This window comes from Gymnoscopelus microlampas (genome assembly GCF_963454915.1).
Source record: "Gymnoscopelus microlampas genome assembly, chromosome: 24".
Taxonomy (NCBI): domain Eukaryota; kingdom Metazoa; phylum Chordata; class Actinopteri; order Myctophiformes; family Myctophidae; genus Gymnoscopelus; species Gymnoscopelus microlampas.
In genome coordinates this window covers 8170351-8183171 of record NC_139961.1, presented here as the reverse complement: position 1 = coordinate 8183171, position 12821 = coordinate 8170351, and positions in this window count along the sequence as shown.

Here is a 12821-nt window from a genome sequence, read left to right as displayed (position 1 = left end):
TATATATATATATATATAACTCAAATCTTTGCTTCTGGGGGTCCCTGGAACAAAAATATGTTACAAATGTAAAAAAAAATATATATTTAAAGATTTTCACAAATTTTCATGATTTTTCTAAAAATAGCCAAATAAATCTAAAAATGACAGATACTTTCCTGGTCTAAATGTTTAAAAAAAAAAGCCATTTAAGCTATAACTAGGCTAAGTTTGAACTTAGTGTGGGGGTGGTGCAACTGGGTCCAGATGTTTTCTTTTGTGTGTTTGGTCAACTAGCCGTTATGACCTATACTGGCCAAGATGTTCGTCCGCATTTTGTCTCCTTCACAAATCCTCTGCGTCTATAGTTCTCACAGCACCAGAGGTCCTTTATTCAGAGCATGATGATCAGATTAGTGCCTTACTTTATCTCAAGTGTCTTTGTTCTGCGACCGGTTGATGTAATGTGCGTTCGGACGGAAATGCGCACCAGGGGCGCACTCACGTATATTAGTTTGTATTGGCCAGAGCGCTCAGTGCTATATATCCGAACGCACCCAATGTATACGTGTTTTTCTTGCTGTGCTTCTGTGTCAAACAAGGAGGACTTTTTCTTTTTTTTTGTCACAAAAAGTGCCCATCCCTCATAGATTTACAAAACACCTAAAGTACAGTCAAACTTCTTCTTACTCAATGCAACTTATTTTACAGCTCAACCCTAAAACGAAACATTCAGTATTCTCTCCAAAGCCCGGCAAATAAAACTGCTAAAAAGAAAGGTCCATCACTGAAACATAACTCGTTTTTTTCCCACATAAATGGAGGACATTTGACTAAACAGTACATCCTGTATGCCCTCGTAGATGAAAAATAAAACAACAAATGAACCTCATCCTCAATTTCACCTTTTGCTTATACACAACAAAGTCTGTCGTAATCAGTCTATGTGTTGGATCACCGTGATGTGAAAATGCCATCCATAACAATAATCAGAACCCCCAGCAATATGGCTGCTTATGATCTATCTATACTATTTAATATCTATGGCCACGCTTTTATTCCTTGCTGCCATTAATGTCTGATCAAAGTTTTATGCAGTATTTTGTACACTTTATGAAACAGTACAACGATAGGTGTCGATTGGGAAGATGTTTTATTTTTAGTATGAGAAATAAAGTGACTTTGCAATATTATCGGAGATATGATTATTCCTCTGACTTTTGGGTCCAGTATTATTTCACCCTTTGGTGTATGGTTTGTTTATTCTGCATCGTTACAGGTCCCATGGCATGAACATATTGTATGTTGCGATTATTGATGCACTTGTGACCACATCGTAAAATGTCGCTTCATGGCCCTACATGCTACAGAGAGATGGGGGATACATGATGAGAGAGTGAGTGCAGTCAAGTGCCATGCATGATATATGAGAGAGAGAGAGAGAGAGAGAGAGAGAGAGAGAGAGAGAGAGAGAGAGAGAGAGAGAGAGAGAGAGAGAGAGAGAGAGAGAGAGAGAGAGAGAGAGAGAGAGAGAGAGAGAGAGAGAGAGAGAGAGAGAGAGAGAGAGAGAGAGAGAGAGAGAGAGAGAGAGAGAGAGAGAGAGAGAGAGAGAGAGAGAGAGAGAGAGAGAGAGAGAGAGAGAGAGAGAGAGAGAGAGAGAGAGAGAGAGAGAGAGAGAGATGTAGGTCATATGTTAAATGTACCAATGTGCAGTGAATGTCTGTTTGTCTCCATCACTGAAAATCACATTACAAATGTAAACGGACATAAAACTGAACCATTACACTCATAATAAGACACATGGGGAAGCTTGTAAATCTGCTATTTTTAAACATTTTAGTACTTTTACTTTTGGTAAAATAATGCCATTAAACACCAGTCAGTGTCTGTTGATGTAAATAGGATTCACTACAGTAACTCTGCCTGACTCAACACAAAGCATCATAATTATGGGAGATTTGGTAATATAGTCTGGTGTCTAGTGACCTCTAGTGGTTTTTGTGGGTCATTGCATGGAATTGGGTGTATAGTTTTTGCATAAGTTCTTAAGTTGTTTGGAGACGCATCAGTCTGCCCAGACAAATACAGATGGAAGAAAAGGTAAGCTTTTAAATCATCTCTGTCCTGTGGAAACCTCATGGCCAAAGATGATACGTTGTCAGAGCTGGGATTTGATCTTGGAACGTTCTGCTTGTCAGGCAGTCACTTTACCCATTGAGCTAGAGCCATGGCGATTTTTTCGGTTATTGGATGGATATTTTACTTTTTTTGGGGTGTTTTGTAACTCTATTTCGGTTAATTCGGTTCATTTACCTTGCCCCTATATGCACCAACAACAAATACAATTATAGCATTATAATGTCTTTAATGTAATGTCGGCATTGCATCTCCACAGGCACAGACTCCACAGCGGGAGAAAAAAAAGGCAGGCTATACTGCGCTGCTTAATTATTTTTTTTTAAATTAAAAAATCTGGCCAATCTGAACTGGGGGGGGCACAAAATCTAATCTGGGGGGGCATTGCCCCCCATAGGGCCGACACTGATGTATTATACTGGCATCAACCTTTAGTATGTATCACAATGTAGACCTTTAACTTTTTAACTTACCTAAAACCTTCCTCAACATTAGAACTGTGTTAATATGGGGGAAAAAACGAAAATCAAACTTATTCATACTCATTTTTCTAGCCACAGTCACATAATGTGAAATGTGTCCTCATCACTATAACAACTAGCAGCCTCAAATCACTCTTAAGCATACACCATATTGCAGGCCCACTAACCACTCAGCTATGGCACTTTCATTAAGATGTAATGTTACAAATTGAAAGGAAAAGCTTTACAAAATGTAAGTTGTAAAACATAAAAAAAAGTCAGGCTATACTAATTTAAAAGGTGTTAAATAATCATTTTTATCCCCCCCATAAGCTCTAAATTCTGGATTTGTGATCTAATCATTGCTATAGTTTTGTAGGGTAGTGACAGTCTGTGGCCAACTACAGTGGTTGAGCCTTGAACCTGTAACCTATGGTGCACCAGGCAGTCACACTAACCATTCACCTACAGCTTACCTTGGAACCTGTGAAACATGTTCTTGTCAAGGACCCCCAAATTGACATTAATGGCAGTGGACCTCATTGTGAAAAGAGAAAAAGTAGTGTCAGGGTCCCCATGACAAAACTTTTAAAGAATATATATATTTATTCCAAATGTGTTCATATTGTCAGAGTTAAGAATCAAACTCATAACCTTTGGTTTCTCAGGCAGGCTCTTAATCCAGTGGACCACTGTGCTGTGCTAAGGATTGAAGGCCAAATAGAAAAGCCAAAGGCTTCGTTTCCATTGGGGTTCATTAACATTCAAACATCTAGACAAGCAACAGCACTACAAACCATAGACAAAATATTATGCTGTTAAGATCCTTTTTTTTGGTATTGTGTGTTGTTTGTCAAAGACGAATGGAGACCTTATCACAGTCAGGTAGTTGATGGCTCAGTGTGTAAGACACTGCCTGCATAATCCAGAGGCTGTGGGTTCAAGCCCCGCTCGCTCTTTACCAGGAATCTTTCCTTTACAAGGAAAGGTTCAGGGTAAGGAGTGAGTGAGGTTTGAACTCACACACCCAGAAAGCCTTAAAAGCAACACAGAAAGCAGTGAATTTCAGCCGGTACTGATGGCCTAGCGGACTAAATTCAAGTCACAAGGACTGGCATTGCCATGCCAGATACTAGTCGAAATAAGTTGCGGCAGTGTCGAGTACCGAAGATCATCTCATCCGTGCGTGAGCGGGGTGAGCCCGGGGGATCATTCCCCCGTGGTTTCCAGACAGTACAGCGGAGGGGGTTATAGGAAAAATATAAACGGGCAGCTGAAATATTACAGAGAGATGGATGAAGGGGCGTAGCTAGAGAGAGAGGGGCAGAGCTAGGGAGTGAGGGGCAGAGCTAGAGACAGGGGTGGAGCTAGGGAGGAATGGGTTGAGCTAGGGGGTGGAGTGTAGTAGTATATTCTAGTAAGTAAGTATAGTAGTTATAGTAGTAAGTATGTTATATAGTAGTAAGTATGTTATATAGTAGTAAGTATAGTAGTTATAGTAGTAAGTATGTTATATAGTAGTAAGTATGTTATATAGTAGTAAGTATAGTAGTTATAGTAGTAAGTATGTTATATAGTAGTAAGTATGTTATATAGTAGTACGTATATTAGTTAGTTATATAGTAGTAAGTATATTAGTTATGTTATATAGTAGTAAGTATGTTAGTTATATAGTAGTAAGTATATATAGTACTAAGTATATTAGTTAGTTATATAGTAGTATGTTAGTTAGTTATATAGTAGTATGTTAGTTAGTTATATAGTAGTAAGTATGTTATATAGTAGTAAGTATATTAGTTAGTTATAGTAGTACGTATATTAGTTAGTTATATAGTAGTAAGTATATTAGTTATGTTATATAGTAGTAAGTATGTTAGTTATATAGTAGTAAGTATATATAGTACTAAGTATATTAGTTAGTTATATAGTAGTATGTTAGTTAGTTATATAGTAGTATGTTAGTTAGTTATATAGTAGTAAGTATGTTATATAGTAGTAAGTATATTAGTTAGTTATATAGTAGTAAGTATATTAGTTAGTTATATAGTAGTATGTTAGTTATATAGTAGTAAGTATGTTAGTTAGTTATATAGTAGTAAGTATATTAGTTATATAGTAGTAAGTATATTAGTTAGTTATATAGTATAGTAGTAAGTATATTAGTTAGTTATATAGTAGTATGTTAGTTAGTTATATAGTAGTAAGTATGTTATATAGTAGTATATAATAGTGTAGTAAGTAATAGTAAGTATATTAGTTAGTTATATAGTAGTAAGTATGTTAGTTAGTTATATAGTAGTAAGTATATTAGTTAGTTATATAGTATAGTAGTAAGTATATTAGTTAGTTATATAGTAGTATGTTAGTTATATAGTAGTAAGTATGTTAGTTAGTTAGTTATATAGTAGTAAGTATATTAGTTAGTTATATAGTACTAAGTATATTAGTTAGTTATATAGTAGTATGTTAGTTAGTTATATAGTAGTATGTTAGTTAGTTATATAGTAGTAAGTATATTAGTTAGTTATATAGTAGTATGTATAGTTATATAGTAGTAAGTATGTTAGTTAGTTATATAGTAGTAAGTATATTAGTTATATAGTAGTAAGTATATTAGTTAGTTATATAGTATAGTAGTAAGTATATTAGTTAGTTATATAGTAGTATGTTAGTTAGTTATATAGTAGTAAGTATGTTATATAGTAGTATATAATAGTGTAGTAAGTAATAGTAGTAAGTATATTAGTTAGTTATATAGTAGTAAGTATGTTAGTTAGTTATATAGTAGTAAGTATATTAGTTAGTTATATAGTATAGTAGTAAGTATATTAGTTAGTTATATAGTAGTATGTTAGTTATATAGTAGTAAGTATGTTAGTTAGTTAGTTATATAGTAGTAAGTATATTAGTTAGTTATATAGTACTAAGTATATTAGTTAGTTATATAGTAGTATGTTAGTTAGTTATATAGTAGTATAGTAGTAAGTATGTTATATAGTAGTAAGTATATTAGTTAGTTATATAGTATAGTAGTAAGTATATTAGTTAGTTATATAGTAGTATGTTAGTTATATAGTAGTAAGTATGTTAGTTAGTTATATAGTAGTAAGTATATTAGTTATATAGTAGTAAGTATATTAGTTAGTTATATAGTATAGTAGTAAGTATATTAGTTAGTTATATAGTAGTATGTTAGTTAGTTATATAGTAGTAAGTATGTTATATAGTAGTATATGATAGTGTAGTAAGTAATATAGTGTAGTAGTAATATAGTATACTAGTGTAGTAGTAAGTATGTTATATAATAGTGTAGTAAGTAATATAGTGTAGTAGTAGTAATATAGTATACTAGTGTAGTAGTAAGTAATATAATAGTGTAGTAGGACACTGTAGAGAATTGAACCTAACGAAACATTAATACTCTGGTCGTTTCGGTAAGCCTGGAACCGAAACACTAGTGTTTCCTTTTTTTAAATATCCAATTTGAATGATCTGATCATAACGTTACAGCCAATACCTTTAATGATGTTGATGGACTGGCATTATTCCAGGGCACTTACACCACCCAGAGAATACCATATGATGCACAATACACATTGAATACCGACCACAGGTTATTAATAAGAGGCAGAGACGTGGGTTTCCAGTTTAAAAATGATGTTTGTTTTTATTTATAATTCAAGGCAGAATAAGCATCTAAAAATGGAAAGTTCATGAAGTTTAGGAAATATATTTATTTAGCAGCAATTTCACAACTAATGAAAACATAGTACAAATATCTATCAAAAAGGGGCATTAGCTAAGATACCAGTAGCCGGGGGGTATAGGTGGGAAAGAGGGGTTTCACTGCCATCAAAAGCGCACACAAGCACTTCACTCACTGTAAGACAAGAGAGAAATATATTAAAATACACACAACACTGGATTATTGATCATGCACTAAAGCTAAATACAAAACCCCAATACTACACCCGTGACCACCCACCTATCGGCCTTCTAATTATCAGTGAGAACAGCTGGTTTGCACAAACAATAAACCAAAAATAATAAGGACAAAAACAGCAGAGGCAAACGGAGCTTCTAACTAAACAAAGGGACATAATAACCTGATCAATGACTTAAAACAAAAACTACTATGTGCGCAGCGACCTCCATAAAGTGGCACAGACTGGACGGACACCGGGAGCACCTCCGTTTACAAGGAGGTCGGGGGAGCAGTTAGGACAACATTAGGTTTCTCCAAGCTCACACATCAATACATAGTTATGGTACCTTAAGAAAGACACGGAAACGGTGCCACGACCAGCCAGACAAACTAACTAGCGGCCACGTACAGCTGCCTGTTGATTACGGGGGGCGTGGCGTTGCGTTGCTAGCGGCAACCAGTATAAAGCTCAACCCACTACAATCTGAAAAGTTGAAGTGGGACATTCTGCATAATGAGTACTTTTGGTACTTGGATAACAATGACATGAGTGAAAATGTAGGCTATTTTATTAGTTAGGGAACAGGAGTTCGTCACATTATATATACCTAGAGAGACGTTAATACAATGAATTGGCGTCTGATATAAACTATTCACCCTGGGAACGAGAATGCGTTGATCTTGAGCTGCAAAGTGTAGAGACGCTGCCTTCATGATCTGACCTAAACTCCGCTCATTCTTTACCCTCTACTGCCCTCTAGGGGCTACAGAAGCACTAGTCAAAAGCAACACAGAAAGCATCAGGTTTAGCCGGTACCAATAGCGTGGCGGACTAAGTCATAGCACAAGGCCTCGCAGTTCCACCAACAGGCTAGGGCTCGTCGCACTAAGGGCCGCGGGTTCGAATCCTAGTTTGCCAAGTCAAATCCAGCTAAGTCCCGTGAAGCAAGGTACTGAAGATTGTCCTGACCATGCGAGAGCGGGGACGGCGGGGGGGTTTATTCCCCCTGGTTTCCAGACAATAAAGTGGAGGGGTTATAGAAAAAATATGAATGGACAGCTGAAATTTTACATAAAAATTGAGAGGAAAGAAGGGCTACAAAAAAAAAAGAGGTGGGGTTATGTTTAGTTTTTGAATGTTACACCACTAATAGTTGCAATCACGACAGTTATACAATAATAATGTACTGTAGTTAATGACCACATTTAGACATGTCTTTCTTTGAACTATTCCATAAATATGATCTAATGGCCAATAATGAACCAAACTAGGCACCACAATTACAACAAGTACAGATCCTGTACAGTTACACGGCACATGTTTAAACCAGTTGAATTAAAGGTAATTCAATGTTTGTAAGTGTCCCCATTCACTGCTGTCTGAAGCGTTCCTGAATGGCTGGGGAGGAAAAGAGGGACCGACAGACAAAGCCTCCTTGGGTCAAACATGTGACACAGATACAAAACAAACCCATAAAAAAATACAAACAACATGTTATCAACAGCAACATGGTCATGGTCATAGGGCTGGGGGTTAATCTACTTGATTTAATCAATTAGACAAAAAGTCAATTCGAATTTGTTGATTTGTAGATTTAAAAAAATGTAAAAAATATATATAAATGTGTAATCGATAAGAGTTTTGAAAATAATGGATAGCTGCAGCCCTAGTTTGAAGTGTCTGCTGTTGATTGTATTGGAATCTTGTCATTTAAGTATACTTGATTCAAAAGCTGCACAATGTGTCCAAAGAATTAGTGCACTTACAAATGCCCATGTTTACTAATTATGAGGTTTTGTTCAAGGAGGTCATAAAAAAGGATTTGGAAGGAAATAAAGCCTGTGAGAAATGGGAGTATATATCCTTGACATGAAAAGGTTTGAGAACCACTGCTGTAAGTATACAGCAGTGGTTCTCAAACCTTTTCGTGCCAAGGACCCCCAAAATGAAATGTATTTGGCCGTGGACAAATCTGTTGTTCCAGGGACCTGTGATTGTGATGCTATATTAACACATTCCCTTACACCTTACACCATACAGTTTGTAAACCTGGTTTAAACGGAATGTGTTGTCTTCTGTGTAGTCTATGCCTATGTCTATTAACCTATTCAATCCAGGAACACATCTCTGTCATTTTTAGATTAATTTGGCTATTCAAAAATAGCAGATCTACAAGCTCATAGCGCGGATCATAGCGTAGATCTGCTATTTTCTTTTTTGAAAAATCGTGACAATTTGTGCAAATCTTTGAATGTATACTGTATATACTTTTGAAGCGAACATTTGTAGAATCCCCCAGAAGCAAGCAAAAATGTTTGCTTTAAAAACATAAATATTCAACGATTTGCACACATATTTCACGATTTTTCAAAAATAGCAGATCTAAAAGCTCATAGCGCTTGGTGCCGTGCTATGAGCTGAATAGCCAAAGAAATCTAAAATGATACAGATGCGTTCCCGGTCTTAATGGGTTAACCTCCTGCAGCCCAGGTTGCTGGTCATGGTCATGGTGTCCAGTATCACTGGCACCATGCTGTGATCACGAGCACGGCCACGTTGTGCCACCATCAGCTTCACCGTGCCAGTAGCCCAGGTTCCCGTCGATGAGCATGCCGGGGAAGGGTGGTGGCCAGGACCTGTGGTACAGTCAGGCTTTATTTCTGTTGCATTAGCATTAGTTTAGGGGTTTATAATAACAATACATCAATTTAAACATTTTTGCAGTAAAATATGTCTGCATTTGATCCATTTGATGTATGGAAGACCTTAGAGATGTTGTGTGGTTGTAGCTCCTCTCCAGTAGGGGGAGCTGTTTGTCACTGCTGGGGAAAAAACCTGACCCTGAAACATGACAGTCATACCATGACAGTCATGGAACCACTTGTTCCTGGTTCGCGAATGTTTTACATTTACAACTGCCACATCTACATTAACGTTCACATTTCAAATATAAAGTGCTTAGCCCCAAGGCACGGATGTTACGTGCCTTGGTTAAAGCGCACCGGTCTAAGTACCCGTATCTTCCGTATTGTTCAATAAAACGCATTTTAATCCGATCGGCGGCCATTCTCCATTTTATTTTTTGTAATGTATTAGGGTGCAATACATCTTCCAACCAATAGGGTCACGTGGTTGAAAGTATCAGTGAAAATTCTGAGAAAATGGCCACCAATCGGATTAAAGGCTTCTTATTGAACAATACGGAAGACACAAGCACTTAGACCAGGGGCGCTTTAACTTGAAACATCCGTGGCCGTGGGTTCAGCACTTTATATTTGAAATCTGAACGTTTATGTAGATGTACAAGTTGTAAATGTACAAACCTCGCAAACCAGGAACAAGTGGTTCCATGACGCTTGTAACAGACAAGCATCATGTGAACCATGTCTACACTGGCTTCAAGCATGTCCTGTTTAAATCCTCTCATTGCGATTCACAAGATTAGCATTAGTTTAGGGGTGTATAATAACAATACATCAATTTAAACACTTTTGCAGTAAAATATTTTGACATAAGAATCCATTTGATGTATGGAAGATCTTAGAGATGTTGTGTGGTTGTAGCTCCTCTTAAAAAGGTTAAAAACATACATTTTTAACCATTTTGTACCAAACCAACGTAAACAAAGCTGTGACAATGTGACTCACCGCTCAGTGTGTTTACAGATCTGATATGTAATATGTAAAGGACTTGTCTCTCTGGCAGCAAAACAAACACACTGACTGTTGACCTGGATGTGACATCATACACAACACCCTGAGCCCACAAACCCAAAAGACAGCGCGCGAGCGCCATCTAGTGGACTGGTTGTATTCCATCACATGTGTGAATAGATAAGTTTAGTTTGACACAAAAAACAAACTGAACTCAACACAACACAACACAACACCAAACAGTGATAGGATTGAGGAGTGCAGTTCAGGAAGTGACTTCACCTAGTTGACATTGTTACCTTGGTTATGTAAAAGGTCAGGTGGGTGTTATTTGTGTTGCCATAACCCCTCGTTGTTACTGTGTGCTAAACACAATAGAAAATAGAAAAATCGTGAAAATTTGTACAAATCTGAATATAATATTTTTTAAAGCGAACATTTCTAACTCAAATCTTTGCGTCTGGGGGTCCCTGGAACTAAAATATTTGGACATGGGGGTCCGTGGCCAAATACATATCCCAGCCACCCCGCCCCCACCCATACCTGCCAACCTAATTGTAGAATAGCTCACAACACGTTGCAATCTGTTGCGAGTGATGGTGTAATGGTCTAATTGTCAGGCTTTCAGCTTGGAGATTCCATGTTCAAATTCCAGTCCTCCAACAATTGATGGAGTGCTTTAAATTTTCGAAGGCTAAAATACAAAAGAACAACTCAAAAGCACTATAAGTCAAATCTGGGGTTGAACAGGAAAGTTACAATATTATGCAGCTTTAAATGCTGAAGTATTCAACTTTACTAACTGAAGGCTAACATACAACAGAATGTTTCAACAATACTTGGAGACATCTGCTGTGAGTCACTGAGCAATGGTTGTTCTTCTGGAAGTCAGCCTGCAAAGGAAAGCCTTAGGTTAAAGAGTAGAGTGGGATTTGAACCCACATCCTCTGGTTCATGTAGACAGGGTCTTAACAGGCTGAGCTATTTGCTGCCTCTCTGTACTACAGTGTTCTTACAGTCTTTACTCTGCTTTGATTAACAACAAAAAAGAAGGTTCCTTGACAATTTCTCTAAAAAAAATTAAATATAAATCTGTCTGGCACTACATCTTTTCCACAACTGAATGTTACAGTTTGTACATTTTGCTATAGTTACTTGGTTTTTGCTTTAACTTACATTTGACTTTAAGGTTTACATGGCTTTTCATATAACTTAAGGTAGATTGTTAGTGCTTTTAACTAAGGGATATTGTTCTATTGTTTGACAATTGTCTGATTCTTCTATCTAATTCATGTACTAGTGTTAGTGAGACATGAGCTACGCTCACAATCAGCATTCAAAAGTCCACAGTCTGCAACCAGAATATGGATGATTACAAATATAAGTTAACTGACTGTATTGTTATGATCTAGAGGTTAGGTGTAGGATGTGCTGCGTGACTTGGATCTCATAAAGGCTTCAATTAATGCAGTCAATCGATGTGCGGCATTACGAATTATATGAGCAAGACTATGCAAAGTTATGTGACACCGTGTGTCTGGAGACGTAATATATCCACACAGACAGTGTAGGATGGTGAACTACAACTAAATCCTGATTATTAACCTAAGGTGGGGGGGGGGGGCAGGCTGGGGGAGAGAGGAGAGGAGAAGGGTCTGGGGGAGAGGCCTGTACTGGTACCTGTACTGGCACCATAGCTGGGCGGGAAGGGGAACTCCTGGTGCATGGACTTGATCATCTGCTGCTGCGCCTGCTGACTCACTACTGGAAACCTGTGATGTGACAATAAAACATACAGATTCAGATTCTATTCCCCCGGGTTATGGGACTGTGGTAAAATGCATTCATCTGTGGGACTATTTGCCCTTGTTTAAGGAGAATGAAGGAGTCCAGGCATGGCTTCTACTTGGTTACTTTATTCAAGGAGAGTAAAGAGTTAACATCACATGGCAGCTTCAGCAGGAAAGAGACAGAATTCAACTTTAGAGTAGATATTTATACCCAGTGTGTATGCATATGCATTGCTGTTTTCTATAGGTTTGTGCACGAGGTGTATGTGTTCTGATCCAGATGCCTAACTGTGTGTGTCCTGTGTGTGTATGTATGTGGGCATGTATGGATGTACTTCAGTGTGCACGTAGGTGTGTGTGTGTTACAAATACTGAGAGATGTGTGTAAATGTGTATGTGCTAAATTAAGTAGTTTGGTGTGTGTGTAAGTCTATTGTGAGAGTCGGTTAAAACAATATAGTGGTCAGCTAAGGTCAGGGTTTAAGTGGTTAAATGTCTGAAAATACACATGAACATGAATCCAACACAACACTGATGACAGTGCTGTCAAACAAGCTATCTATGAAATCTATGAGAAAGTTTGATCTGCAACATAATTGTGTCTGTACATTAAAACTATACAGTAGGATACAAACAATGAAGCTAGCTTCTGTCTAAATAACATGCTATCTAAATGACATGTTTAACATTGTGGTCAAGGAAAACAAGCCTAAGTAACAAACACATGAGAACAAATGACCAGGGTATGTCTGCATGGTCGTCATATCTAGGTCAGTCGCTAACATCAATGGAGCAGAATGTGAAGGGTCTCACACACTCTCTTCACCTCCAGGATAGTGTGTTAGGCCAGTGGTTCTCAACCTTTTCAGACCGTGA